General features: G+C 41.4%; 1 non-coding gene across 1 annotated transcript; it reads left to right on the top strand.

Moving 5' to 3' along the window:
• Positions 1–10,061: 10,061 nt before the first annotated feature.
• On the top strand, positions 10,062–10,165 carry LOC114234680 (U6 spliceosomal RNA). The gene has a single exon (XR_003620869.1). It is a non-coding gene; the product is annotated as a U6 spliceosomal RNA (small nuclear RNA).
• The last annotated feature ends 17,630 nt before the right edge of the window (positions 10,166–27,795 follow it).

Raw genomic sequence — 27,795 nt, 5'->3', positions numbered from 1 at the left:
GAAAATTCCACTTATTCTTTGTGATTTTAACTTAAAAATCATCTTAAGAAGGTGGTGTGTTGATTCCCAATAGGGGCATGCAGGAGGCAGCTGATCAATGATTCTCATAATTTCTCTCTCTCTCTCTCTCTCTCTCTCTCTCTCTCTCTCTCTCTCTCTCTCTCTCTCTCTCTCTCTGAAATAAATAAAAATACATAAAAAAGAAGGTAGTGTGTTGAGTACCCGATATAATTATTCTAGTCACTGATATTCTATTTTATTCTGTATTACTCTTTAATATAATGGCTTTGTGCTCTCTAAACCTTTGCTAACTAACTTTTTTGCTACACTAGGTTTTCATTTCAGTTTTGCTGTAGACTTTATGCATGGATTTTATTATACCAATTTTCAGGCATCTGATCTATTCATCTAAGTAACTTCATTTTGCATATTTTGAACCACCCTTTACCCAAAGGAAATATTCTTTTCAACTTTGTCAACAAGAAAATATTAAGATTATCTAGCTCAATACACATTGGTAAAAAGCAATTAATAGAAAAGAGATTCTGACAAGACTGTTGCCCTTATTTTAGGAGCAGTAATCTTTGTTCACTAATAGAAAGAGTTTAACAATATACACATATATGCTGATATTTATTTTTTCCTATTTATGAGATGCCAAAATTAATAAATATTAATGTGGCTCCATCTTATTAAAACAACATATAATTTTTAATTAACTCTAACTCAATAAATTGGAATCATTATATAAAACTAGAGGTCCAGTGCACAAATTCATGCATGGGTGGGATCCCTCAGTCTGGCCAGCGATCGGGGCTGAGGGAAGTTGGCTGGCTGGGGGAGAGGCCATGGGAGGTTGGCTGGCTAGGGGGGAACATGGGAGGTTGGCCAGCTGGGGGGAGGGGCTGCAAGAGGTTGGCTGGCCATGGGAGGTTGGCTGTGGGAGCACACTGATCACCAGGGAGCTGCTCCTGCATTGAGCATCTGTCCTGGTGGTCAGTACACATCATAGTGACTGGTTGACCGTCATTCGGTCGTTTGGTCATTCAGTAGCCTAGGCTTTTATATATATATACTAGAGGCCTGATGCATGAAATTCGTGCAAGGTGCTTAGCCCTTGTAGCCCCAGCTTTGTCCAGAAGGTCATCCAGATGGTTGTTCTGCTGTTCGGCCGTCTGGTCTAATTAACATATTACGCTTTTATTATTATAGACTAGGGGCCCAGTGCACAAACTCGTGCACCTTGAAAGGAACTGTGAGCCGCGAGGCTGCAGTGGGCACAGGGGCAGGTCTTAGCCCATCCTCCGTGCCCCCAACTGACCCCTCCTGCCACAGCCTCCACTCCCCTGTCTGCTGGCAGCCCTGCTCCTGCCTCTGCTGCTCCCACACGCTGATGGTGATGGCCCCACTTGCACCCGCTGACAGCGCGGAGTGATTGGGTCTGGAGCCAGTAGTGGGTGCAAGCAGGACTGGTGCTGACAGTGGGTGCGAGTGGCGGCTGCTGCCCCAATCACCCCTCAGAAGCAGGGGGAGGTAGAGAAGCCTTCAGGGGTGATTGGGGCCAGCAGCGGCCACTCCCACCTGTTGACGATGCCAAGTGATCAGGACCAGCACCAGGAGCCGGCAGCGGGTGTGAGCGGGGCTGACGCCAGCAGCAGGTGCAAGTGCCGGGTGGGACTGCAGCGTGCGGGAGCAAACAATTTTCAATAATCACCAGAGTCTTGCCCCAATGACAGTGACCAGCGCTCCACCTTGGTCTGGCAGCCCCACTCACCTGCTCCACCATCCCACTTTGGCCAATGCTGCCATGTTCCATGCGCACCCCCTGGTGGTCAGTGTATGTCATAGCCACAGGTTATTCGGTTGTTCGGTTGTGCCACCATTCGGTCTATTTGCACATTAGGGTTTTATATATATAGATAGATTATTTACTCCTGGGGGAAAAAAGGGGTACATTAGTAATATTTTCACCAATAAAGATAAATTAAAAAGAAAACAAAATAAAATAAAGTTCTTTATTTCCAAATTTAAGATTCAGATATTTCCACCATTTAATTTATCTAAATATATAATAACTAGAGGCCCAGTGCATGGAATTCATGCACTCATGGGGGGTGATGGGGGGCTTCTTCAGCCCAGCCTGCACCCTCTCACAATCTGGGAGCTCTCGGGGTATGTCCGACTGACAGCTTAGGCCCACTACCCGCAGTCGGACATCCTTAGCGCTGCTATGGAGGTGGGAGAGGCTCCCGCCACCATCGCTGTGCTTGCCAGCCATGAGCTCGGCTTCTGGCTAATCAGCACTCCCCCTGTGGGAGTGCATTGACCACCAGGGGCAGCTCCTGCGTTGAGCATCTGACCCCTGGTGGTCAGTGTGCATCATAGCAACCAGTCGTTCTGCCATCAGGCCAAAACTCGCTCTCTGATATCCCCAGAGGGGTCCCAGATTGCGAGAGGGTGCAGTCCAGGCTGAGGGACCCCACCGGTGCACGATCAGAGTCTGGGAGGGACATGGGAGGTTGGCCAGCTTGGGAGGGACTGCAGGAGGGCTCCAGGGCATGTCCGGCCTGTCTCACTCAGTCCCGATAGGCTGGACCCTAGCAGCAAGCTAACCTACCAGTCAGAGCGTCTTCCCCTGGTGGTCAGTGCATGTCATAGCAAGTGGCCTTAGCATATCATTAGCATATTAAGCTTTGATTGGTTGAATGGACTACCAAACACTTAGCATATTAGGCTTTTATTATATGGGACTAGAGGCCTGGTGCAAGAAATTCGTATACTGGGGGTGGTGTCCCTCACCCAGCCTGCACCCTCTCTAATCTGGGACCCTTTGGGTGATGTCTGACTGCCGGTTTAGGCTCGATCCCACAGAGATCAAGCCTAAACGGGCAGTCGGACATCCCTCTCACAATCCAGGACTGCTGGCTCCTAACCGTTCACCTGCCTGCCTGCTTGCCTGCCTGATTGCCCCTAACTGCTCCCCTGCCAGCCTGATTAACACCTAACTGCTCCCCTGCCAGCCCAATTACCCCCAACTGTCCTCCCCTGCTGGCCTGGTCCCCCCCCCCCAACTGCCCTCCCCTGCCAGCCTGATCTCGCCCCCAACTGCCCTCCTCTGCTGGCCAATTTGGTTCTGATTGGTCGGTTTCTATGCCAGTCAGTGTCAAAAGCTCCACCTCCTAGGCAGCCATTGGCTCCTCACACTTTATCCAGATTTGGTTCTGATTGGTCGGTTTCTATGCCATTCAGTGTCTCTGGGCCTATCAATGGGGCCTGATCAGAAAAGCAGGGCTGCCACAGAGGCTATAGGTCAGACCCTGCTTCTCTCTTCAGGCCTCTCTCCGGGCCTGATTTGCAGCCCCCTCAGCAGTCAGTGCTGTGTCACTGTGCCTGCAGCCACAGCAGTTGGTGCTGGGTCTCCACGGCAACCCAGCACTGACTGCAGGACTGACTTCGGGTTGGTCGAGCCTCTGGTCATGACGGACCCAGGGTTTTTATATATTAGGATGATGCTTCACAGCATGGCTCATTACAGAGCATGTTGAATTTGAGAATCTAATCTAATAATAGACAAATATGCAAATTGACCGCACCTTCGCTACACCTAAACCACGCCCATCAGCCAAGCCACTCCCATCAGCCAATCAGGACGAGTATGCAAATTACCCCAACAAAGATGGCGGCTAATTTGCATATCAAGACAGCGTTGAAAGAAGCCAAGAGCTGCAGAAGGGAGTAAAGCTTCGAAGAAGCAAGCAAGCCGGGAGGGGGGGGAGAAGGGAGGAGCAAAGTCAGGGCGGGGAGAAGGGGAAAGCAGGCGGGCTGGTGGAGAAGGCAGGGCGGGTGATAAGAGCAGAGCGGAGGCAGGGCTGGGGGCAAACGGAAAAGCAGGCAGGCTGGAGGAGAAGGCGGGGCGGGGCCGGGGCGGAGGGGAGGTGGGGTAGAGTGCAGCAGGAAATCCTATTGCAGGATTTTTCCTGCAACAGGAACGCTAGTATTTTATAAAATGCAGATTCTTTTCAAATATTAATTTTATTTTCTTCTTATTAATAATGGTAATATTAATATACTAATAGACGTTGATTTTGTGAGTATTCATTGTGGCTCTTTAGAGAGTGAACTCTCTGCTTGTATTCACAGAACTGCACCCAGTTATCCTGATCTGACTGAATGATGAAGAAATGTCACCAAGTGAGTTAGGGCTAACTGAACTTTTACACTGAAATCTAATTTTCATATTATCTTTGAAACTTAATCAGAAGTTTGGGTTAGATTAAAGTGGGAACTAGCTTGGAAGCCATTGAAAATCCTAGAAGATCCCAGACATAGTAAAGGGAAATAATTGAATTTGAAAATTTTACCGAAACTTTTGCTGCTTCTGAATGCATTTTTATCTTTTACAGAGACTTATACCTGTAGAACACATTCTTATATCTTTAGAGAAATATTTCTAATGGCAAAAATAAACATGAAAAAATATTTTGCATGAGCACTATGCTAAAGATCTAACAAAATGTTGGCTTACAATGACCTATGATTCAAATGGTGCATCTTACCACTTATTTCCCATCATAGTAATAATATAGCTCATTAAATAATTGTTAATTTTATCTGATAAACAGTAATCTCTTACTGTATTTTTTCCTTTTTAAAAAAATTTATTTTTTTTCTTTTTATTTAATTTATTGGGGTGACACTGGTTAACAAAATTATACAGGTTTCAGGTGCACAATTCCACAACACATCACCTATACACTGTATTGTGTGTTCACCACCCCTATCAAGTCTCCACTGTTTTTTTTCCATACGCTTTATATTAATCACGTCATTATACAATCATTCTATGGATAGGAAAACATTTTTAAAGATTCAAAAATGAAATCCAAGACAATTGAGAATGCATACTTTAGCAAAAATTAACTATTAATCAGTAATTTCACCTGACAGGAGAATTCTGACTTTTTGAAACGGTGACATAAAATGCATGCATTTATACAGTGCACATCCTATATAATAAAGAGCTAATATGCAAATTGACCATCACTCCAACACAAGATGGCCACCCCCATATGGTCAAAGATGGCCACCCCCATGTGGTCAAATATGACTGCCCCCATGTGGACATAAGATGGCTGCCACAAAATGGCTGGCAGGGGAGGGCAGTTTTGGGTGATCAGGCCAACAGGGGAGGGCAGTTGTGAGGGAATAGACCTGCAGGGGAGGGCAGTTAGGGTAACCAGGCCTGCAGAGGAGGGCAGTTGGGGGAGACCAGGCCTACAGGGGAGGGCAGTTGGAGGCGACCAAGCCTGTAGGGGAGGGCAGTTAGGGGTGACCAGGCTGGCAGGGGAGCGCAGTTTGGGGCAATTGAGCCAGCAGGGGAGCAGTTAGGAGTGGATCAGGCTGGCAAGGGAGTGGTTCAGGTGTGATCAGGCTGGCAGGCAGAAGCGGTTAGGGGCAATCAGGCAGGCATGCAGGTGAGCGGTTGGAAGCCAGCAGTCCTGGATTGTGAGAGGGATGTCTGACTGCCCATTTAGGCCCCATCCCACCGAGGATCCCAGATTGGAGAGGGTGCAGACTGGGCTGAGGGACACACATACCGTGCATGAATTTCATGCACTGGGCCTCTAGTGTAACATAATCAGGCATTTCAATAATTGACTCTACAAATAGCAAATACTGATTTTGTTTTTGAGTGAACCATCACTTACTCATTTTCTTTCTTTTTCCTAAGATGAAAGTTAATGATAATATAATGGAAAAGATTATATTGTTATACATTCCCTGTGAATTAGTAATTTGGAGCGTGAGTCAGTAAGCCTGACATAATGGCACCCTCTTGATATTATTGATTTATTGTGAAGTGGACTTGACACATCTGTATGAATCATGTGTTTTGATGGTTATGCTGACTAGATAAAGATTTATCAATTTTCCAGTTCTTTAAACCCCACCCATCCCATTATAGATTGATTATAATTTGATGTAAGTAATCCTTATGGAGATTTTTGTTTACCACAGCATTGTTTCTAGAAACAGGAATATAGGTGAAAATGCTATGTTCATCATCTAAGTAGTGGATAAATGTTGTTAATTGGAGATTAGTGATGAACTAGATATATACACAGTAAGAAAAATAGATATTTAAAAAGATTATTGAGTAAAAAGAAAAAAGATTACTACAAATATACATGTAACTTATATATTTAGCACCACATACATCTATGATTGGCCCAAAATAACAATACATATTATTGCTAAGGATAAATCTCTACCTGAAGAAATTTATTAAATCCATTATAGTAGGTGTTTGTGTAGGGAAATGAATGGTTGTGTGAATGAAGAATGAAGAGAAAGCAGTACTAAAATAAAATTAATCAATGGCATTATCTAGAAACTATTATAATTGTCTGCTATTTATTTATTTATTTTTCTTATTTTTTGTTGTTGAATTTATTGGAGTGACACTGGTTAACAAAATTATACAAGTTTCAGGTGCTCAATTCCACAACACATCATCTGTACACTGTATTGTGTGTTCATCACCCAAAGTCAAGTCTCCTTCCATCACCATATATCCCACCTACACCCTCCTCTACATCTCCCACCTGCCATCCCTCCAGCAATCACCACAGTGTTGTCTGTGTCAATGCATTTTTTTCTTTTTAAAAAAAATTTAAAACAAATATAACACAATGTTGAACATCTGAATTTAAAAACAATATATAAAAACTAAAATATCATGAAACTGATCATCTGAAGGCTGACTCAAGACTCCACCTTGAGAAAACAAAGGGTTCAGTGACAGAAGAACAATGATTGATTATTGGTTTCTGTAGCAATACCTACACATTCCTTGGTTGTCTTGTAAAAGACAGTTAGATCAATCAAATTGAACCCTCTGACACAATAAGAATGACCTGCCTAGGATCCCTTTTACTGTATGGTGCCCAATGGTGGCTCTCATTTCTGGAGATGAGACTGGAGTGAACTGATGCCATCAACACGTCTAAGAAAGGACTACCTCACTCTGCTTATATCTAGAATTACAAAAAAGAAGCTTATTTCTCTACTCCAAAGCAGGAAGTCATTTTCTATCTTTTTTTCCCCCACACATCAACTGGAACAGACCTCCTACCTTGTATTCTGCCATCTACAAGTTTCACCAACACAAGAGGAGCCATCATCCTGAATGGATTTCTGAAGAGTCACATCCATCTAACATGAAAAGTTTTAACTTTAAAAAATACAATACATTTTGGAGGACTCAAGAATTTCATAGATCTAAACGAACTCAAAAAATAAGAATAGGCAATCCTATTGAAACAGGTAAAATAGAAAATGTAGAAAAGAAAAATAATTGTAAAAGTAATGATCAATTTTAAGGAGAATAAGTACAATAGAAAATACCTTTTGGAATTCAAAAGCATGATTTTCAAATTAAAACACACAACTGGGAAATTGTGTAAAAAGATATGTTGCTATTAAAAGCCACACTAATATTCTAATGTGTGCATATATTTAGAAAGATACAACATATTCACACAATGAATATAAAGATAAAATAAAATAAAATATCTGACTCTCTCCCTTCCAAGATTTCCTGCTCACATTCCAGATTGCCTGAGACCTTCTCAATGTTTTCCTCTGGCTGTAAACAAGGTGGTTAGTCTGTCATTATTCTTGTTGCAAAAGCCACTGTCATTGCAGCCCAAGATGGAAATCAAGGCACGAGAAGGAAAAAACAGAAAACTTACCTTTGTGAGGGTTGCTTCTCCATGTTTGATTCCCTTCCACAATTCACCTGCTTTAATTTTCAGATTCATCAAAGAGATTTATTTTTATACTAGAGGCCCGGTGCATCAAATTTGTGCACAAGGGTGTGTGTGTGGGGTCCCCTCAGCCTGGCCTGCATCCTCTCCAATTCAGGACCCCTGCAGGGATTGGGCCTAAACCAGCAGTCGGACATTCCTCTCACAATCCGGGACTGCTGGCTCCTAACTGCTCACTTGCCTGCTGGCCTGATCACCCCTAACTGCCCTCCCCTGCTGGTCTGGTCACCCCTAACTGCCCTCTCCTGAGCCTGGTCACCCCTAAAGGTCTCTGCCTCAGCCCCCACCACCATGGCTTTGTCTGGAAGGACGTCCAGATGGATGTCCAGAAGATGTTCGGTCTAATTAGCATATTACCCTTTTATTAGTATAGATGTTATGTATATACTTGTCAAATTGCAGTTGTGGTAAGGGGGAGAGATGTACCCTGGAGAGCTTACACTACTGTAAGTGAAACCCAAACTCCTCCTATCTATTTAGGTTTAAATTGAGATATTTTGTATTTCTGCTAATGAGTTTTTTTTTAGTGTTAGAAATGCTAATTGGTTATTTTTCAAATATTCATGGCAATCTCTGTAGTTTTGCCTTTCATAAATTTTCAAAACCTTTTATTTTATTATTTTATTATTTTATGTGTAGTAACTATAGTTTTATATTTTCAATAATCTGTGTTCATTTATTCCAGAGTCTGAAGTTCTCACCTATCTGTTTCTCCTGGCTGTCGTTTCTATTTATTCTCAGGCACTGTTCCAGTTTTCCTCTGCACCTGTACCTTTGACTTTGTGTTGACCACTTCAAAACCTATTTGTGTAGGGTTTGCCTAAGCACATGCACTGTGCTCCTCGGGGCTTTAGCAGCCCAGAACTCCTTTAAAGTAATTTGACAGCTTGTGCTCTTTTGAACCTTCCAGAACATACAAACACAAGTTGTAAGTTTGCATGGTGGCTGGTTTAATTCTAGTCCTTGCTTCCACCGAGGGTGTATCACTTTGCACATTCCTTCATTTTGGGATGCAGTGAATGCCCAGAATGGGCTCCAGGCTTTTTATTTACGTCCCTTCTACCCTGAGTGGTGCTCAGAACCAGTCCCCATTTTCTGAGGTTTGCTAAGTAAAAGGAGAAAGGGGTGCTTTGCTGTTGAGTTGTGCTCCACATCCTCTTCAGTGTTGACCTTAGTCCATTTTGACATCAGTATATAGTTCAGCCTTTACGATTTTTTTAAAGTTTATCCAGCAAGTTTGATTAATTTCAGCACTAAATTGATCTTAATTGAGACCACCATTACCAGAAATTAGAAGCCTATAGTTTTAAGCTTTAAGCTTTAACTCTTCTAAGATTTACTCTGTCTATATTATTATGCTTACTCTCCCTAAAATGAATAGACAATAATCTCAACATTATCATACGTTGAAATAACAATTGTCCATTATCTTTCTAATGTATTGCATTTCTTATTTATCACATAATATATGTCTATGTATCCAAAAATCTTTTTCTGAAATTTATATTCTTTTAAATTGCTTTCATACTTTTATTTCTGTATAAGCACTGTTCTCTTCAAATTACTACCATTGTATAACATTGTAATATATATTAATCAAGATCCTCTCATATTCTTCTTTATCAAAATTTGCTTAGGTGTACTAATTCCTCCTTATACATTTTAGAAATATTTTAGTCTCATCAATATAGAATTAAATTGAATTTAGAGTAATTTAGAAAGAAATATTACCTTAGTAATATTAAATATTTTTTATAATTGTGGAGTCCCACTGTTTTTTCATACTAAAATTTAATTTCTTTACCTTTGTGTAAACAGGACTTGAGGCTGGAGGAAAAGGTGAAAGAATAAAATATTAGAAGAAAACTTCTAAGTATTTTTTTTTTTTTAGTTTCTTTATTGATTCCAATAACTCCCTTGCCACTAGTTTACTTTTTTGTTGGTTTTTTAATTTTCTTTTCAAAATATGCCCTGCTTGTGTCTGCACACACACACTGAACTTAGGGTACCTCTCTAGTCTGAAAGTACACCCTCTTTCTACAGTTCCGTTTCCCCTCTGTGTTCCCAGATGCCTCTTGCTCTGTTTTCTTCATTCACAGGTCTGTTCTCATTTGTAATTTCCAGGAATAGACATGACACTTTTATTATTGGCACACCCCCAGTGATCTCAATATTACATGCTCTCTGTTTTAACTGTTGCACCCTTTATCTTGAGAATGAAATGAAAGGACAGTGTTCACTTTGAAAGTACACATAGTAAAACTTGAATGATGCAGAGATTAGTATGTCCTCTGTGTAAAAATGATATGTACATGTGTTACTTACTCCATATTTATCAAATAAACATATGAAAAGATGTTCAACATCATACATCATTAGAAAACTGCAAAGTAAAATCAGATACCACTACACATACATTAGAATGACTGAAATCCAAAACATTGACAGCATTCAATGCTGGTGGGATGTAGAGCAACAGGGAAAATGCAACATTTATGTGCGTGGGAATGCAAAATGGTACAACCTCCTTGGAAGACTGTTTGGCAGTTTCTGACAAAGTTAAATATATTTCTACCGTATGCACACAAATGCATGCACAGAAACACACAAGAGAACACACACACACACACACACACACACACACACACACACACACAAGCATGCACATATTAATAGGCCTTCCGATAGGGAGCACATTCTGATTGATGTATCTCAGAAAAATAATGATATCTAGGGACACAATCTCTGCTACTTTATGCCATGGGTAAGTCTCTCCTAAGTGACTTATTTTCCCTTGAAATTCTTTGGGGTGCATTCCTTCTTGGAAACAGCTATTTTGTAATGGATGAAAGAACAGGAGCATATGAATTGAGAAGGTGAATTGGTGGACTATTTTCTGTGACTTGGTCCAACTTTGAAAGTGTAAACCACAATTTATAAAGTCATAGATAAAAATATTATTTTTATAATTTCTTTAACATTACAATGTCATCAAATTTCATCTTGTTCTTGGAGGGATAAACTTTAAGATCTTTGTCATTTGTGAAAACATGTATATGAACTATTACACCAGCAAAATCAATACATGTTTAATTTCTTAGCAGTGTGAATGGTTATAATGATAAGTATAATAATTTATGTTGTTCTAACTTTTGGGGTTTTTTGAAATGAATTTTTTGGAGGCCGGTTATGAATTGTATATTGAGACATGTCAGAAATCTTGAAAAACGATTGCAAAAATCTCACCGTTAGAGCAGAGTGACCTGAAAAAGTTTTCCTGCTCTATGCTGCTTTGGGTTCTTCTGGGGCAGACTGTTAAGCCCCAGCCTGAGGAGAGGGCTGTGAGCAGCAATTAGAAAAGATGGTGATGAGGGAGTCAAGAAACCCTGTTTTTTTCTCCACTTTCCTCTTTACCAAGAGATAGACCCACTAGTTGAGAACTACCTGCCATTTCCATTTCGGAGTGACTTTACTAGGTTGAACAGAATTGCTATGATGCTCCCCAACTCTTCTACCAGGGGAGAAACAGCCTTATGTGCCAGACTCACTTTCTTAATGGTTAGGGCTAAGAATATTCAATTGCCTACCTTCATTCTCAGCAAAGATAAATGTACTTATATAAAATAAAATAAAAACACAGAAGAAATTATGTAGAGAAGAATGAAAGAGCCTTCTTAGTTCCAATTTCACTTCCACCTTTCTCCAAGTGTCCCTTTCATTTTTATTCCCATGTTCATCTTATTTATATTTTAAGATTATTTTTAGGATATCATGGTAATATCCATAAAATCTTATCATTCCTGGTAAAACAAATATTTTAATATGTTGGCTGTTTCCTTTTTACCCCTCCCACAAAAACGTAAGAAAAATAGTAAATATAAAAATGATACCAGAATATTTTTTTAAATGCCAGAATTACTAATGTCCCAAAGAATTAGGCAAACACATTACTAGAAAATAAGATGGAGCTGGAGCTAGAATTGGATCTCCATCCAATTCTCAGCTGATTGTCTCTTTTTCTACTACCATGGTCTTTTTTTTTTTTCCTAATCGATAGCAGTGACTACTTGCTGCACTTCAGAGTAGAATAAATCAATTTTCCTTTCTAGTAGGAAGGGCACTGTAGCATTTATAAATGCAGTTTATCTAGTGTAATGTCTTCTCTTTTATTTAGCCATAAAAGTATCTGCAGTACCACTTGGCTATTCCTTAAAACACCAGAAAAATCAAGATATTCTATGGGGAACAGAAATAAATATCCTGATTCAAACCAAAGATCCAAACATTTTCTCATGTAGTAAAAGTTGCTGAGGATTTATTTTTGTATTAGTTTCCTAGAGCTGGCTTAACAAATTACTAAAAAAGTAGTGATATGAAACAACAGACATTCATTCTATCATAGTCTGGAGGCTACAACTTAAAATCAAGGAGCCATCAGGGCAAAATTCCCTCTGAAAGTTCTAGGGAAGAATCCTTCCCTCCCTCTTTCTAACTTCTCATGGCTCCAAGCAATCCGTGCTGTTCCCTGGCGTGTAGCTGCACCCCCTTTAATCTCTGCTTCTGTCTTTACATGGCCTTCTTCCTGGGTGACTGCGTATTGTTCTCCTCTTATTATTGACATGGAATTTTGGACTGGAACCCGGATTCTTTGTCCGCTGAAGTCGAGGAATGAATCTACAGACAGAAGATGGTATAGCAAAGATGGAAATTTATTAAAGAACAAGTGCAGACTCCCATGTGGGGACATGGGGAGGGGGAAAGGGTCCCACTGGGTTCCTTTCCCTATAGCTTATAAAGGCTGCAGATCTTAGTGCCTTGATAGCCCCTCTGATAGGTCACTATTCCCTTGGACTGGTTACTATAGTAACTCCTGAGCTCAAAGGTCAAACCTCACATGGGACATGTGAGGTTCTCCCCCATTTCCCCCTGTCCCCCCCTCCCCCCCGCTTCCTTATTGTTTTCCTATTCCCTTTGGGTTTTCTTCTTCTCCTTTGGATAAGGTGACCAGATTTTAACATTGGTAAAGCAGGACACCATTGATGGGGGCGGGGTTCTTCATTAAAAATTTGGTCTATATGGAACAACAAAAATTTTCATAGAACGCAAAAATAGTATTGTAATATATTTTTTAAAATTTCAACATAAGTACAATTTACAAATATAATAAATAAAAAATTATGTATAGTATTATTTTATTCTTTGACATATTTCTCATTTGAGTGAATTTTTTTTAGTAGATTGCTGTCGTTGTTTAAAAGGTCATGAATTTGCCGTAATGTAAGTCGTAAGTGTCACTTTCAAGGCCAGCGCTAGACTTTTTGCCTCCACTATAAAATATAAATAATACGAGTACTGTCTGCCAAATTCAAGAAAATTTATGTATTTATGAAATAAATTACTTACCTAAATTATCAGAATAGCTGATTTGTAATGACATCACTTGTTTAACTAGCTTAGTAGCACGCAGTACGATGTGTATAGTCTGAGAGACAGTTACAAAATGTTTTCGTCGTTGCCAATCCCAAAAAATGCCATTGTTCATTAAGTCCAAACAATGGTGGTCGAATTCTAACAACTGATCAACAATGCGAACTTTGATAAGCAGTTCTTGATAATCAGTTCTCAACAATTATTTGTTATTATTAAAGTTTAACATTATAAAATTAACAAAAATAATATAAAACTCATATCCTAGCTAAATAGCCACATGGCCGCTGAAAACCGTATATTCCCTTCCCGTTCTCCCACCGTTCCCTAGCTTGTCGTGCATTCTTTCCAAAAATCGGGACTTTTTTAAAACACCGCGGGACGCGGGACAAATTGTTAAAAATCGGGACTGTCCCGCCAAAAGCGGGAGGTCTGGTCACCTTACCTTTGGATGAAGGGCTTCCTTCTCCTTATTTTTTAAATATAGACCTTTTGTTGTTCCCAGCTCCCTCATTCTATGGAAATGTACCTTCTGCTGCTCTGCAGCCCTGTGCTTACTCCATGGTCCCGTTAATTTCTAAAATTTCCTAAAACCTGTCTTTTTCACCCTCCAAAATTCCTGTTTCATTATAACCACACCAGTCACTGGATTTAGGAGCCTCGTTAATCCAGTATGACCTGACCTTAACTTAATTACATCTGCAAAAACCCTATTTTTAAGTAAGGTCACATTCTGAGGTTCTGGGTAGACGTGAATTTTGAGAGACACTATCCTACTACAATTCTCAAGGTGGGTCCAAGAAAGGTAAATCTGGTTGCCAAGGAACTAAGAATAACCAGCAGATTTCTTGTTCTCCATGTTGGGAAAGGTGCCCAACAGTTGGCAGTAATTTCAGCATCAAAGGGAAAAGTCAGCTTCAGCATAAAAGCCATGGAAAATAGTCACTTGTGCCTGAAAACATAACAGGGTAACTTCATTCTGTAGCATCTGACAGGGTTTAATATTAAAATATATTGAATCAATTACTAATGTAGCAAAACCTGGTTTGGTAGCTATATATGCCCTATTCGCCTCTGAAGAGCATAACAGTTTGGATACCCATAATCTGCAAATATATTTTCTTTTAGTCTTTCTGTTTGTCTAATTATTTTAGGAATAGCCTCAATGCTAATAATTTTATAGTCATTCTGGTCTCTACAAATAAATTCAAAGGAAAGCACACAGTAAATAGACACCCTTATTCTTTCTAGATTTTAAAAACATTCAACTTGGTATCATCAGAAGCAAGAAGACAAGTCTTGGCTCCAAAATTCCTTTAGCCAAAAATAAATAAATAAATAAATAAATAAATAAAAATAAATAAATAATCCTTTAGCCATTTTGTCAAAGTGAGATGGGCTATTTACTGCAGGTAATATAAAGAAAATATAATTCTTGAAACTCTGTAAATCCTATCTTCTCTTCTGCAGTACATCAGTAAGAACAGATTTTGTGACATCTACTGGCAGATATAATCTTACTCTATGTTTCTGGAGGATAGCAACAACAAAATATTAACTTTCTTTATTTTTCTAAAATCAATTGAAATCAAGTTCCTAGTTCTTATATTCGGTGTGAAATATCCAATTTTCCTCTCCTTACTTCCCTCCCCACCAAAAATGTGTGCAATAGGCCCGGGATCTTTGCAGAGTCCAGAATATACTTTGAATTCTTTTTACTTGTTGGCACCCGCAGTATTTGCTGACATGTCTGAGCTCATTGTCCAATCAAGAATAGTCATTTGCATATGAAAAAATGCTCAATGTCACTAATTATCAGAGAGATGCAATTAAAATGACAATGCAGTAGCACCTCACACCTGCCAGAATGGCTGCCATCAATAAATAAACAAACAGCAAATGCTGGCGAGGCTGTGGAGAAGAGGGAACCCTAGTACACTGCTGGTAGAAATAGAGATTGGTACAACCGCTATGGAAAACAGTGTGGAGGAGTTTACTTAAAAAATAAAAAGATAAAAAATGGAACTGCCATTTGATCCAGTGATCCCACTTCTAGGAATATATGCTAAGAAGCCTGAAACACCAATCAGAAAGAATATATGCACCTCTATGTTCATAGCAGCATTACTAGTATTTACAATAGCTAAGATCTAGAAACAGCCCCAAGTGCCCATCAGTAAATGAATGGATTTAAAAACTGTGGTACATTTACACAATGAAATGATATACAACTGTAAAAAAAGAAAGATCTCTTACCCTTTGAGACAGCATGGAGGGACCTGGAGAGTATTAAGCTAAGTGAAATAAGCCAGTCAGAGAGAGACCAGTATCACATGATCTCATTCATATGTGAAATCAAAATAGTTTCAGAGACATTGAAGCATGCAACAGACTGATGAATTTCAGAGGGAAGGGGGGACGGGATTAACCAAAGAACTTATATGTATACTAGAGGCCTGATGCATGAATTCGTGCAAGATTAGGCCTTCCTTCCCCTGGCTGCTGGCACCAGCTTCCCTCTAGCACCTGGGACCTGGGCTTCCCTCGTAGACCTGACTTCATCAAGAAGGTCATCCGGAAGGACGTCCGGTCTAATTAGCATATTACACTTTTATTATTATAGACTAGAGGCCTGGTGCATGGAATTCATACACAAGTGGGGGGATCCCTCAGCCTGGCCTGCACCCTCTCACAATCCAGGACCCCTCATGGGATGTCTGACAGCCGATTTAAACCCAACTCCTGCAGTCGGATATCCCTCTCGCAATCTGGGACCACTGGCTCCTAACCGCTCACCTGCCTGCCTGCCTGATTGCCCCTAACCACCTCTGCCTCAGCCCCCACCGCCGCGGCTTCATCCAGAAGAACATCTAGAATGATACCTGATAGGTCTTTTGGCTGTCCAGTCTAATTAGCATATTATGCTTTTATTATTATAAATTATTATAGATGAACCTCTCTTGCCCAAGGGAAAGGTTCTGGTAGGAAATATCCAGATCAGTTTATTTTTATATTTTGAATTAACCTGTCTATTTTCAGACAATTCTAGATTTGCATGCATTTGCCAAAAATAGTGCTGAGAGATTCTATGTATCCTTTACCCAGTTTCTCCCAATGATAACTTCTTGCAGAACTATAGTACAAATCATAACCATGGTATTAACATTGATGTAACCAACATACCGAATATTTCCAACCACAAGTATTCCTTATGTGGCCCTTTTACAGCCACATCTACTTCTCTCTTATCCACCCTCACCCCCCTGATAATCTCTGACAACCATTAACTTTATTCCTATATTTCTATAACTTATTATTTAAAGGTTATATAAATGGAATAATATTGTATGCAATGTTTTGTGATTGAATTTTTTTATTGGGCATACCTGCTTGCAGGTTCATCCAGGTTGTTGCATGTATCAATATTTTGTTCCTTTTTTTATTGCCAAGTAGTAATTTATGTTATTGAAGAGTCACAATTCGTTTAACCATTTACCTACTGAAGGACATCAGAGTTCTTTCAATTTTTTGGCCATTATGAATTACACTTATATAGACAATCACATGCAGGTTTTTTTACGCATATACACTGAGTGGCCAGATTATTATGATTTCTGAATGCATAATAATCTGGCCACACAGCGTGTGTGTGTGTGTATGTGTGTATGTGTATGTGTGTGTGTGTGTGTGTGTGTGTGTATTTGTGCACTGGGCCTCTAATATATGTATATTAGAGGCCCAGTGCATGAATTCGTGCATGGGTGGGGTCCAGCCAGCCTGGCCAGGGGGAGGGGACATGGGCGGTTGGCAGGCCTGCCTGCTGATCGAACTCCTGGTCGAGGGGAAATTTGCATATTAGCCTTTTATTATATAGGATATACACTGAGTGGCCAGATTATTATGCGTTCAGAGATCATAGTAATCTGGCCACTCAGTGTAAGTGTTCAATTGTCACTGATAAAGACATAAAAGTTCACTTGTGAGGTCATGTAATATTTACATATTTAGTTTTTAAGAAAATGCCAAACTGACTTCTAGAATGGCTGTACCATTTTACATGTCCACCAGCAATGTATGAGTAATCTACTTTCTTCACATCCTTGCCAATACTTGGTGTTGTAACTGTATTTTATTTTAGCCAATTGATAGGTACATAGTGATTTTAAATTGTGGTTTTATTTAGCATTTCTATAATGACTAATGATGTTGAACTCTCTTGTGCATATTGTTCATTTGTATATTGTTTTTGAAAAAATGTCTGTGATTATATTTTGACCATTTTTATTGCATTGTTTATCTTTTCAAACACCTTGGTTTTATACTACTAGCCTCCAGAACTGTGAGATATTAAATTTCTGTTGTTTAAGTCACCCCTTCTGTATTACTTTGTAATTACAGTCCTAGCAAACTAATACGGTGAGTCATCTGTTACTGAATGATTTAATATTTCAATATTTGTAACTTAAACATTCAAAATTTTAAGACTAGGTACAAGCGTATTCAAACTTTCCACTTTAATGCACTTTGGCAGTTTGTATCTTTTGAGAATTTTTTCCTTTTCCTCAACTACTAAATTTATTAGCATAATGTTTTTTATAATATTACATTGTTATCATTTTAATATCTCTAAAATATATACGATCACTGGTGCTGATAATTTGTTTTTTCTATCTTTTTTCCAGAGCAGTCTTGCAGAGGTTTACCAATTTTATTGTTTTTCTCAAAGAAACAGCTCTTGGTTTCACTAATTTTCTTTCTGTTTTCTATTTCACTGATTTTCCACTATTTCCTTTCTTATGTTTCTAATGGTTTTATGTGTTCTTTAGCACCTCATTTTTTTCAGAAGGATGATGAGTTCATTGATTTTATGTGTTCCTTTACTTCTAATCCTGGTATATAAAGCTATAAAATTTTATCTAAGTAATGGTTTAGCACCCCACTATTTTTGTCATGTGGTGTTTTTATTTTCATTCAGTTCCCAATTTGGTCTAATTTTTATTTTGGTACAAGAACACATAATGCAAGCCTGATATAAGACTGTTGAGGTGTTATGTTCTTTTTTCCTTTTCATTTGGTTTGTTGCAACATTCTCAGCTTATTGAGCTCTAAGAAATGCTCTCTCTAAATCTTCCTTCTAATATTTATTTCTTTGTAAGACATGAATGAGTTACCAAGACAGTAGTATTTACATACATTTTAATAACAATTTAGTGACTTATTTTGTGTGTCATACTATTTTCTCATTTAAGAAATGAGGTAGCTGAGAAGTAAAAATGCTGAATGACTTGAGCAGGATTATTCAACACTAGAGGCCCAGTGCACAAATTCATGCACAGGTGGGGTCTGGCCAGCCTGGCCCTGATCGGGGTGGATTGGGGCCGGGCCTGTCAAGAGGAAGAGGCAGCGGGAGGTTGTTTGGCCGGCCTGCCCTATCAGGGTCCAATCAGGGCCGGGCCGGCCAGGGAGGAGGGGCCATGGATAATTGGCCAACAGGCCCTGCCCCCAATTGGGGTGGGGGGGATGATTGGGGGTGGAGCCAGCCAGGGGGAGGGGCTGTGGGCAATAGCCACCAGCTTTGCCCATGATTGGAGTGGGGGGTGGAGTTGGCTGGGGGGAAGGGCTGTGGGCTGATTGGGGTGGTGGGGGCCATTGGAGGTGGGGCCAGTGTGGGGATGGGCTGTGTGTGGTGGGCCGGTTGGCCCCACCCTTGAATGGAGTCGGGGGGCCAATTGGGGGCCAGTTGGGGGAAGGGCACTAGGTGGTTGGCTGGCCAGCCCTGCCACCGATTGGTGTGGGGTGGGCTAATCAGGGGCCAGTGGCTGGGGGGAAGGACTGTGGGTGGTTGTCTGGCTGGCCCAGCTCCCAATTGGTGTGGGGGAGGCTGATCAGGGATGGGGCCAGCCAGACGGAGGGGCTGTGGGTGGCTGGCTGGCCGGCCCTGTCCCTGATCGGAGTGGAGGGCCGATTGGGGGTGGAGCTGGCTGGGGGGAGGTGCCAAGGGCTGATTGGGGTGGTGGGGGTCCATCAGGAGTAGGGATGGCCAGGGAGAGGGGCCACAGGCAGTTGGTTGGCCAGCCCTGCCCCTAGTTGGGGTAGGGGGCTGATCTGGGGTAGGGCTGGGTTGGGGGAGGGGCTTCAGGAGGTTGGCTGGCCAGCCCCGCCCCCTTTTGGGGTAAGGGGGGCAATCAGGGGTGGGGCAGGCTGGGGCGAAGGGCCACGGGAGGTTGGCCACCGGCCCCACCCACAATCAGGCCAGTTTGCTGGCCACAGTGGGCATCATAGCGACCGGTCGTTCCGGTCGTTACAGTGTTCCAGTCGCTAGCTTTATATATATATATATATATATCTGGATATGCTGGATATATTATATCATTATGTACAAAATGCCATTAATATAGATATTTTCTACAAACTTTTTCATTGAGGTGCATCCTGAGGCAAAGTGTGAATTCTTAGTGGGGATGGAGGAGGGGTTGATGAGAAGGTTGAGGTGGAAAGGCACCATCAGTGAAGCTTATCTATATCTTGTGTATTCTTAAAAAGTAATGTGAATTTATAAGCTACTTCCCGACATTGTTATACGTGGAATAGGGTACTTCTCTGTCTTGTGTCATTTTTCTAAAAAAAAAAATTTTGTTCCAGGAAAATATGCCTTATCCCTCCTACCTTTCCTCCACTATGGCTTCACCTACTCACAATACCCCGCTTTGTGTCCTCAGGGAATAGCAACTGAAGGAAATTATGAGAAACATTTTTTAAGGCCATCTTGCCAGTCCAGAATGTTCTCGAAAATAGTTGGTAAACTTTTTATTTAAAAAATATAGTTAGTAGAATGAAATGATGCAGATTTGTTAACTATATCTAAGTCTAGATTTGTCAGACATAACAATCTATATAAAAGCCTAAGCGACCAGCCGGCTGGCCAGGAGCTATGATGCGCACTGACCACCAAGGGGCAGATGCTCAATGCAGGAGTGGACACTACAGGCATGGAAACATGGAACAGACTGATGAATCTCAGAGGGAAGGTGGGAAGGTGGGAAGAGATTAACCAAAGATCTTATATGCATACTAGAGACCCGGTGCATAGATTCATGCACCAGTGGGGTCCCTCGGCCTGGCCTGTGGGAATCGGTCTGAAACCGGCTCTTCGACATCCCCTGAGGGGTCTGGGATTGCAAGAGGATGAATCTGTGCACTGGGCCTCTAGTCTTAAAATAATTTGAAACTTAATTTGCAACTCTAGTGCTTAATTCTTTGGTCAAGAATTTATTGGCATTATGAATTTTTAAAGTTGTAAATGACATTTTTATACTAGCTTATTTGGTAAAGAGGCTTTACTTCACCTTCATTTTTGAAAGACTTTGTTATTTAGTTTAGAAATTCAGGTTAACAGTACTTTGTTTTGTTTTTAAATTACAGTATTATAGGATTTTTTTTTTTTATTACTGGTAAGAATATCTTCTGGTGTGCATTGTTTCCACCAAAAAGCCTGATGTCATGGTTATTGTGTTCTTATCTATGTGCTGTATTATTTTCCACTGGATGCTTTTAAAATGATCTCTGTTATTTGTTTTAAGCCCTTTGATTATCATTTGCTTTGGTTTGTTTGTCTTTATAATTTCTTCTGTCTTGGGATTCATTAATCTGTTTAGATCTGTGGGTTTGCAGCATTTACCAAGTTTGAGTAATTTTTCAACCATTATTTATTAAAATCATTTTCTATTATGTTCTCCCTCTGCACCCAGCAACCCGTTACACATTGTCCTCAGTTTGTTAATGCTATGATAAAATTTTTATTGTTTTAGGCCTTTTCCCTGCTTTTCATTTTGGACAGTTTCTATTGCTTTGTTTCCTATTTTACTAATCTGTTTTACAGCAGCATTAGATCTGCTTTTAGTAATTTTTATCTCATAGTTGAGTCCTTTTATATTCCCCATATCACTACTTAACATTCTTGATCTTTCCCCTGGCTCTTAAACATATGGAAGTGGAGTTATTATACCTTTTAAATATCATTATTTATAATTCTTTGTCATTTCTGGGCCCTTTCCTATTGTTTGATTTACCTCCTTATGGATTTAGTTTCTTCTTTGAATACTTGGTGATATTTGATTGAATACCAGACTTTGTGAATTTCAAGATCCAGAGTTGTTCTGGAATGCAGTTATTTAAAAATCACTTAAATTCTTGATTTTAAGAAATCTTTAAAAAAATTTTTGGCTTTCTTCTGTACGTATTTGCAACAAAAGCCCTCTCAGAGAAGCATTGATCAGGATCAGGCTGTCAAACCTCAGAGGGAAGGTAGGAGAGGGTGGGGGTAAGGGGGAGAGATCAACCAAAGGACTTGTATGCATGCATATAAGCCTAACCAATGGACACAGACACTGGGGGGGGGGGTAAGGGCATGAGTGGGGGGGTTGTGGAAGGGGGGCAATGGAGGGATAGGACACATATGTAATACCTTAATCAATAAAGAAAAAAATAAAATAAATAAAATGGAAAAAAAAAGTCCTCTCATAAGGAGACGTAAGATGCTATTTCAGACTAAAAAGGACGTGGATTTTACCATTCAAAGATGACACTCTACATTCAACACTAAGTGCATATTTGAATGCTTTAAAATAAGCCTGTCAGGAATGGAGGGAGAGTTCACGTGATCAACATGCAGGTTGCCCTCTGAGGAGTTCATCCCTACTGAGTGAATTTTCCAGTGTGGGATCCAGGCTCCCCCTGGTGGTCTTCTGGTAGTACTTCACTGCAGAGGCTGCAAGACACCATCTCTTGATGCCTAGTTTCCCTCTTGTGATGAGCTGAGGCAATTTGCTGAAATCAAACTAAACATGTACTCTCAAAAACCAACAACAACAAAAACAAACATTGTCTAAACATTAAGACAATATATTTAAATCTAAGTTCTAAGTTTTTGGAGGTTATGGATATCTTTATTACCTTTGTGGTGGTGGTAACATGGGGGCATTCATATATCAAAACTCACCAAATTCATACATCACTTATGTACAGTTTTTTGTAAACCAATTATCTATACTAATAAGAGAGAAATATGGTAATTGACTGTCACTTCGCTACACCCACAGCCAATTAGGAGGGAATATGCAAATTAGTGGGACAAAGATGGCGGTAGCCATGGAGCCTGCCCTGTCCGGCTGCTGAAGGAGGAGCCTGTGGGCGGCGACCATGGAGCCAGCCTGAGTGTGCAGAAGGCTTGGGTCACCTGGACCGGCCACCGAGGGAGGACCCTGCAAACGGCCCTCAGCCCCTCACCCAGGCTGGCCACACCACCATCAGGGTGAGGGTCCCTGCTGGGGGGTGTGGCCAGCCTGCAAATAGCCATCAGCCCCTCACCCAGGCTAGCCAGCCTGAAAATGGCCCTCAGCCCCTTACCCAGTCTGGCCACGCCCCCATGGGGTGAGGGTCCCAACTCGGGGGTCGTGGCCAGCCTGGGTGAGGGGCTGATGGCTGTTTGCAGGCTGGCCATGACCCCCCAGTGGGGACCCTCACCCCTGGGGGCATGGCTGGCCTGCAAACTGCCCCAGACTCTCGCCCAGGCTGGCACCATCCCCAGTGGGGACTCCCACCCCAATGGGGGTGTGGCTGGCTTGCAAACCACCACAGGCCCCTCGCCCAGGCCACCCCATTCCCCAAGGGAACCCCCACCCTGATCCAAGACTCCCTTCAGGGCAAACCAGCCAGCCCCCACCCGTGCACCAGGTCTCAATTCTATCTAATAAAAGAGAAACATGCAAATTGACCGTACCTCCACTGCACCCACAAGCCATGCCCACCAGCCAATCAGGAGTGAGTATGCAAAATAACCCAACAAATATGGTGGTGGCCACAGAGCTGGAGAGAGCAGGAGGCTTGGATTGCCCCCAGTGATGGAGGAAGCCAAGATTCCTGCCTGCCCTGGATGGCCCTGGCCTCTGCGCAAGGCTACAAAGTTTCAATTATAGAAGATAAATAAATCCCAACAAAAATGGCGGCAGCCACGGAGCTAGAGCCAGCCAGAGGCTTGGGTTGCCCCTGGTGATGGAAGAAGCCAAGCTTTCCGCCTGCCCTGGCCTGCCAGGGCCTCCGCTCAAAGCTACAAAGTTTCAATTATAGAAGATAAATAAATCCCAGATACCAGGGCCTCCTCTTGGGTCACCAGGGGGGCGTGGCTGGCCTGCAAACCACCACAGGCCCCTCGCCCAGGCCACCCCACACCCCAAGGGAACCTCAACCCTGATCCGGGACACCCTTCAGGGCAAACCAGCCGGCCCCCACCCATGCACCAGGCCTCTATCTATACTAATAAAAGGGTAATATGCTAATTAGACTGGGAGACCTTCTAGGAGACCTTCCAGGAGGGTAGTTGGGAGGGACCAGGCCTGCAAGGGAGGGCAGTTGGGGGCAATCAAGCCTGCAGAGGAAGGCAGTTAGGGGTGACCAGGTCGGCAGAGGAGGGAAGTTGGGGGTGACCAGGCCTGCAGGGGAGAGCAGTTGGGGGGGACCAGGCCTGCAGGGAAGGGCAGTTGGGGGGGGCAGGCCTGCAGGGGAGGGCAGTTAGGGGCAATCAGGCTGACAGGGGAGCAGTTAGGCATCAATCAGGCTGGCAGGGGATTGCTTAGGGGGTGATCAGGCTAGCAGGCAGAAGCGGTTAGGGGCAATCAGGAAGGCAGGCAAGCGAGCATTTGGGAGCCAGCAGTCCTGGATTGTGAGAGGGATGTCCGCCTGCCCGTTTAGGCCCAATCCTAGTGAGATCGGGCTTAAACGGGCAGTTGGACATCCCTTGAGGGATCCCAGATTGGAGAGGATGCAGGCTGGGCTGAGGGACACCCCCCTGCCCCTGTGCACTAATTTTGTGCACCAGGCCTCTAGTTTATACTAATAAAAGGGTAATATGCTAATTAGACTGGGAGACCTTCTAGGAGACATTCCGGATGTTCTTCTGGACAAAGCCATGGTGGTAGGGCTGAGGTAGAGGTGGTTAGGGACCAAGAGGGGATGGCAGTTGTGGGTAATCAGTCCAGGATGGGATGGCAGTTGGGGGTGAGCAGGCCAGCAGGGGTGCAGTTGGGGACAAGCAAGCTGGTGGGGAGGGCAGGTGGGGGCGAGCAGGCTGGCAGGCAGAGTGGTTAGGGGCAATCAGGCAGGCAGGCAGGTGAGCGGTTAGGAGCCAGCAGTCCCGGATTGCGAGAGGGATGTCCAACTGCCAGTTTAGGGCTGATCCCCTGAGGGGTCCCAGACTGGAGAGGGTGCAGGCCGGGCTAAGGGACACCCCCCCATGCATGAATTTCGTGCACCAGCCACTAGTACCTCAATAAACCTGGAAAAGATCCTAAGTACTATTGTGAGAAAAATTATAAAATTAAAAAATTGTGAAATTGTGTAATTTTCATTGCTGATGCCAAGTATACAAATTTACCTTAAATGAAATGCTAACAGTGTTAATGACCACAATCTACTTCTTAGCTTGAGATAAATGAATTACAATTAAAATTAAAACTGAATCTTGAGTTTCTCTCTCTCAATTCCCAAATATCAATATTTTAAAAAAGTGTTATTTTCAATTCACCAGACATTTATTAGACATCTGCTTATTTCATTTCATATTTATGGAATATAAAAGGTAGGTGTCAAATAAGCAAACAAGCAAAAAAAAAAATGAACCTAAAAATAACTCTAAATCATATTTGAAGTTGACAGTTATTCCCTGGGTAGTAAAAGTTTATTAATTCTTCCAGATTCGGTTTCATTAGTGGATGTTAAAGTACTTTTCTTGGTTTTGAAGAAAAATTCAGGAGTGGGCAGAAAGGCAAGTGTGTGGTGCCTCACTCACTGGCAGTCCAGAAGGCCGACCTTTTGCTTCTCAGAAACTTTGTTTCCAGACCAGTCTGGAATCCAAAGAAACTTCTGTGAGCACCTGCTATGAGGACCAGAAACCATCAGGTCTTTCTGGGTGGCTCATAGATTAGCTTATATCCCAAGCAGATACTAATCCAAATTCTCCCAACCTATAAGAATGTGGCGCAATGAACTCCACTTTCTCTCTTAGGTCATCTTCTCACTGTACCCTCTGTAAGCTAGGAAACGTGGACAGGCTGGGTTGTGTCCTCAATGCGGTGCTTGTGGTAGGAAAGATCAGAGAACTAAGTCTGGTTTCAAACATGCCCTAGGCTAGAAGATGCGTCCCCTATAGCCACTGCTCATGTCCACGCCTGGGAGTGTCCTGCATGGGCTTCTGACTTCTATCTAGGAAGTAATATGTCCGGGGTTAGCACTACTTCTGCCTTCTAAATCAGCACTTGTGTAAACAGATATTTGATGGTGTAACTGTTACTCTGTTTTATCTCTAGTGAAGATTATCACAAAAAGACATCTCTACATTCACTTTCCATGGGTCATTAGCACTTCTTGAAGAGTCAAGTTTAATCATTATTGTGCCGTTAGGTCCTATCAGTATGTTACTTTATTTGGTGGATTAATTAATTATTCTAGTGAACATAAGAATATAAATATAGGGCTTTACATTTAAATTTTAATAAATCTAACAACATCTGCTTAGCACTTTGATTTTAATTTGAAATTTAATTTGGATGACAAATTGGTGTTTATAAAAAACCACACACACACACACACACACACACACACACACATACTCACACACATGACAGGCAGGCATTATCTAATGTCAGAAAAACTACTTTTGTCACTTACATGCATGGTGATCTCAAATAAGCCACAGTCTAGATCCTCACATTTCTTAGCCATCTAAATGGTTAAAAATATATCCTTAGCCCAAATCTCAATTGTAATAATTGTAATACCTATATTGTATGATTAAATTCAAGAATACTTTAAACTTATAGTACAAGCCATATGAAAAACATGTATAAATATCAGGTAAATGAAAAATGGTCATATAAAATACAAATACTAAATAAATATTATTATTAGTCATCATCAGAATAAATTCTAACTTGAAATTGTATTTTAAGAAGGATCAGATAACATTGCATTTTCATTTTAGCCCTCATTGCTAAAGTTATATATAAGCATATCAATTTCCTAGCAATACATCCTATATAATAAAAGGCTAATATGCAAATTGCCCCCTCAGGAGTTTGACCGACTGGGAGTTTGACTGCTTGCTATGACGTGCACTGACCACCAGGGGGTGGTGTGGAACAAAGGAAGGCCTCAGCCAGCAGCCAGCAGCTGGCAGCTGGGGAAGGAAGGCCCGGATCGGCCCTGATTACTGGCCAGGCCTAGGGACCCTACCCGTGCACAAATTTCGTGCACCAAGCCTCTAGTATAGAATAAACTTATTATCCATTTCTTCAGGTGGAAGAAATGGATAATAATAGGACACAGGTAGGATTTCCAGGACTAACATGGGAAGCCCTGGGTGTGTTGTGGAGGAACACTGTTGATTAAACCAGAGAAGGACAGTACCCAAGTACCCCAAAGTGTAGGGCTCATGGTAACATCTTGAAGCATCATTTCTTGATTGAATGTGACTATCACTGAATATAAAAGGCAAAGAGGGCCAAGTGAGAGATAGTATCAGACAGAAAAGAGGAATAAGGCTGCCTAAACAAATTGTACCTGCTTCATAAAGTCACAGGTGGTTGATGGGACCAGATCTTTGGATTACTGATGTTATGGACATCAAACAAAACTTATAAAGATAAAGACAAAATTAATATCAGAGGTGAAGCTCAGTTTGTGTATTGATGATATAACTGGATGTATATTGTTGGGAAAATATCTATTTTTGTTTGCAAAGAATTGTATGGTTACTGCTCTTTGATTTCTAATCAAATACTGCCGTCTAGTGGCAACACTACTCTTCAGCATTGCAAAAAATAGTGAACATTGGACATACCAGATCTGACCTTTCACTCCATTCTCAACCCTTCCCATCCCCACAAAAACCCACATAATTCATTATAATTTTTCCTTAGGTCAAATATTCATGTAGATTTTGTAGATATTTGCGAATTCTCATATTGTATGCATGTGTATTTTACTATCAGGCCTAAGATATTTTATTCCACTTCTATAATATCTGGAAAAAATATTGAGCCTGAAGACTGACACTTATCAGAAAGTATAAATAAGGATTTCTGCTAATTTTTAAATATTTTAATACCAAATATATTTCAATTTAAAATATTTAATTTGACTCATTTAAGATTTATATAGTGTAATTTTTCTCTCAATACATAATTGAAGATAGAAATAAATATATTACTTTTCTCATCTAATCATCACTTTAAAAAATCTTATCCAGAAAAAAGAAAAGAGTCCTAAATTCTTCTGTGACTTTATCCAGAGTGAGGAGGAAAAGAGTCCTTTCCTTTCACAAGTATGTGAGATTTTTATGCAACTTTCAAAAGACCTTGAGTTGATGTAAGGGTCCAGATTTCCTTCTGGTGGACCAGCTTTTGAAAAAGTCAGTTCTGGCCTCCCCTGTGAGGGCTTCCAACCAACAGGTAGCCTTGGGCAGGAGAGTTTTGCTAATTCTGTCATT

This window comes from Eptesicus fuscus, chromosome 2 (genome assembly GCF_027574615.1).
Source record: "Eptesicus fuscus isolate TK198812 chromosome 2, DD_ASM_mEF_20220401, whole genome shotgun sequence".
NCBI lineage: Eukaryota > Metazoa > Chordata > Mammalia > Chiroptera > Vespertilionidae > Eptesicus > Eptesicus fuscus.
The sequence above is the reverse complement of the archived record's forward strand: the minus strand, read 5'-3'. Positions and strand labels throughout refer to the sequence as shown.